General features: G+C 38.9%; 1 protein-coding gene across 5 annotated transcripts in view; it reads right to left on the reverse strand.

Moving 5' to 3' along the window:
- The window catches only part of fgf13a (fibroblast growth factor 13a), a 93,822-nt gene that overhangs the window by 9,632 nt on the left and 80,657 nt on the right, over positions 1-3,533 (reverse strand). The gene's annotated exons all lie outside the window — the stretch shown is intronic.

Genomic DNA, 3,533 nt, shown 5'->3' on the forward strand with positions numbered 1-3,533 from the left:
TGTGTGTGTGTGTGTGTGTGTGTGTGTGTGTGTGTGTGTGTGTGGTGGTGGTGGGGGTATGTGCTTAGCTGAATGTTTGCAGTGTTTGTGGAGCTGCTTGGATGGTAAGCACAGAAAACAGTGTCTAATCTGTTAGGAGACAATTTCCCTTGAGAGAGATCAAGGGACAGTGCGTAAGACTGTGCATAAGGCAAGTAGGGCAAGTCACTGGTGATTGTTCCTGCTTTAGAGTTTTCTTCTTTGGACACTTTGAAAATGGAAGTACATAAAGTACATGCAAACACCAGCATGTGCACAGTTAGTCATATGTAGAATAACCAGTAAAAAATAAGGATGCCTCTCACAGATTAGAGTTAGACTCAGTCTTAATCCAAGTTAAAAAAAACAAAACATGACAGGTGAAAGTGATGACGTGTCTCCAAGGCCAGCAACCCAGTGTGAGAGCATGACAAACAACATGTCACTACCAGACACAGTCATCTGCAACAGCGTATCTTTTTTTTTTAACAGTTCAACAGTGTCACTTTTGTGAGCAGTAACAGGACTTCAAAAGGCGGAATGTCATGTGTGATGGTTTGGTTTGAAGCGTGTATACAAGACAGTTAAAGCATACAAAAGACTGGAATTTGTTGAACTTGTTAAAACAGCTCTACCACATCACACTGAGCCTTTTGTCACACAAAGCCTCAGAAGTTACTCAAGACATAAAATCTACACCTAGCTACAGTAACTGAGAACCAAGCTCATTTATCACCCCCTCTCACTGATTTAGCCTTCACAGACCATGCATCAAAAATCTCTAAAAGAAGCAGAGTGAAAGTGAAAGAAAGATGATGACACATCACCTTAATAAGATGTATCCAGTAAGCTCAGACCTAGTTCTCAGTTTTGCTTCAGCATCGTGAGTACCAAAATTCTACTGATAGATCAATGTTTCCACTACCATTGCAATAAGAGACAGACTCTTTTTTGCATATCTTATGTAATTTACGGTCACACTAGTCTCTCTCCTTGCCTCCATTCTGGGCTTTTCCGACTTTGTGTCTATGTGTGTGTCTTTCTACCATGGGTCGAACTACCCAATTACCAGAGTTACTAATAATCTTGTATTCAAATGCGTGGAAACATATTAAAGGCTTTTTTTTTTTGCTTTGTATATTATCACAATCATCTAGCTTTCAAAAATAAAAATTAGAGTGTAAGATCTTCAGTCATGTCCGTGCAGCTGTAGGCGGGCCTATAAGTTTAAGCAGTTATGTAAGTGGCTTCAGTGTGTTCTTACTGGATACCCAAAGATCATGCTTTATTTTTAAAAGAGCTAGAAACTCCACATCAGGAGGTTTGAGGTTTGAGGGGTGGTTACAGAGCAAGTCACAGGTTTTTCAGTCTAAAGACTGGAGTTTGCTTCCTGATTTTTGCAGTTTATCCATTTTTTCTTTCCAATTTGTTTTTTTTTTTACCACTTGTTATAATTATTCCTTCTTAGCATTGCATTGGAACCTACTATAAGAAAATATGTTTGCATGTTTTTGAGTTAAAATATGCCCCCTTGTGATGCCAAGGGTCCTTTTCCATGCATCTTTTAGGTTGGAAACCTCTCTCTCACTACTTAAGACCAATGTGTCAGGACACAGATGAAAATGTCACCCTATGCATAATTTTGAGATACCAGAAGTTTTGACAAATCAGCATTTAAGGCCTCAAGGAGGAGAAAAAAACAGCATATCTCAATTGCAGCAGCCTCCTTCAGCAGGACAGTCACTCAATGAACTACAAAAACTACTTTGAACACAGAGCCCAATGATCCATGGGTTGAAGTAGAACAAGCCTGAGCTGGCAATCCATTAGCAGGGGCACAAGGGGCAACGTACATAATATGCTGGTGGTTTTAATGTTGTGGCTGACCAGTGTAGAAAGACTAAGCAGCAGCCATCTCAGTTATGCACGAGCAGCAATTGGAACCAGAACAATAAGCTACTCTGAAGCCAAGAGTTCTGTTCTACCTTTAATAACGAGCCCATGTGGGTTTGGCTCATTACTCTCCTCCTGGAGAAGAATAAGTCCGAGTCTATTGATAAACAGACAGATACAGACACACGCACAGTTAGAGCCAGGATGGAGGAGAGGCTATTGGCCATTACAACTGTATCTGAACCGATCTCTGGACGGAAGCCTCGCTCAAACTGACGCAAAGAGGGGCCAAAATGGCAGGGGATCCCCATTTCTATTCTAACAGGACTGTGATAGACAGAAACATTCAGACTCTTTGGAGTTTGCTCCAGTAGCATTTTCTTCAGTCAATAGCATGCTGATTGTTCACTAAAACCAATCTCCCAGTGAAAAAATAAGAAAATCTTGCATCACTTTAATCATGACTCGACTGCTAGACGAAGCAGGGGGAAATCACTTTAAAAATAGAAAGCAGCCTTGTCATCTCTCTCAAAGCATTTCTCTATGGTGGATTGGCTAAATAGACCTTTAATGATTCCATAGCGCTGCATGGCCTTTTCAATGTGCAGCTATGAAAAGTCATTTTCCTAATGCTTCACAGCTGGCAACCTTACTTGGAAAAAGTTCAGAAAAGCTGTTTCACAGATACCAGAAATGGCTGAAGTAAATCAGATGAAGTAAGTCTCCCGTGTGTTTGATATAACCTGGACAATTACCCCTGCTGTGCTAGTACATCACCTTGTTCCTAATAATGAAGCCTGGAACTGTTAATAAATTTTTTACATTTAATACAAATGGAAAAAAAAAATCTGTCCTTGTCTATTCATATATTCCTTCTAAAGAAGCTTTGTAAAGGATGCTTTTATTTAACTTTATAGACCCTCTTTGTATTAGCATGCTCTTTGACATGCCTGGTAGGCAGAATAGAGATGGAGAATTAAAGGTTATCTTTTCACGATTTATTATCATGAAAAGAGTCCCTTTTTATTCACACATTTTTAAAAAATATTTCCCTGTTCATTAATTACACATTGAATTGTATGATTTGTGGTTCACAGGTTGGCTACCCATATATTCTATGTTATTAAAAAGATGTCATACCAGTAATTCTTAGTTAGTAATTGAATTTTTTTGTGTAGTTTTTTTATCATTATTAAAACTTCACAGCGTTCATACTTAGGTTTATTAAATTTTGCATTTTGAAAACGACAAATGAGTTGCATCAAAAGAAAGTGCAGCTCTCATTTCAGCAGTCACAAGCTTATCCAAATGTAGTCTTATAAACAAAAGGCTTTTATTGTCAAATAATATTGCATAGAAATGTCTTATTCCATTTATATACAGAGAACCGTCTGCTGTTTTACAACAGCTGAAGGCATGGTAGTATTGCCTGAGCACGGTCTAATAACTGCCTGTAGGAGGGAGACATTTAAAAGCTGATGAAGTGTTAAACATACTGTGCTAAAGGATGTCTCCTTGTCATTTTAAAAAATACATTGACATGCATGGAAAGACCCACAATCTCCATCTGGGGAACCTGCACACACACACACACACACACACACACACACACACACACACAC

Source organism: Haplochromis burtoni, unplaced genomic scaffold (assembly GCF_018398535.1).
Source record: "Haplochromis burtoni strain Fernald_Lab_line unplaced genomic scaffold, NCSU_Asbu1 Contig_4, whole genome shotgun sequence".
Lineage (NCBI taxonomy): Eukaryota > Metazoa > Chordata > Actinopteri > Cichliformes > Cichlidae > Haplochromis > Haplochromis burtoni.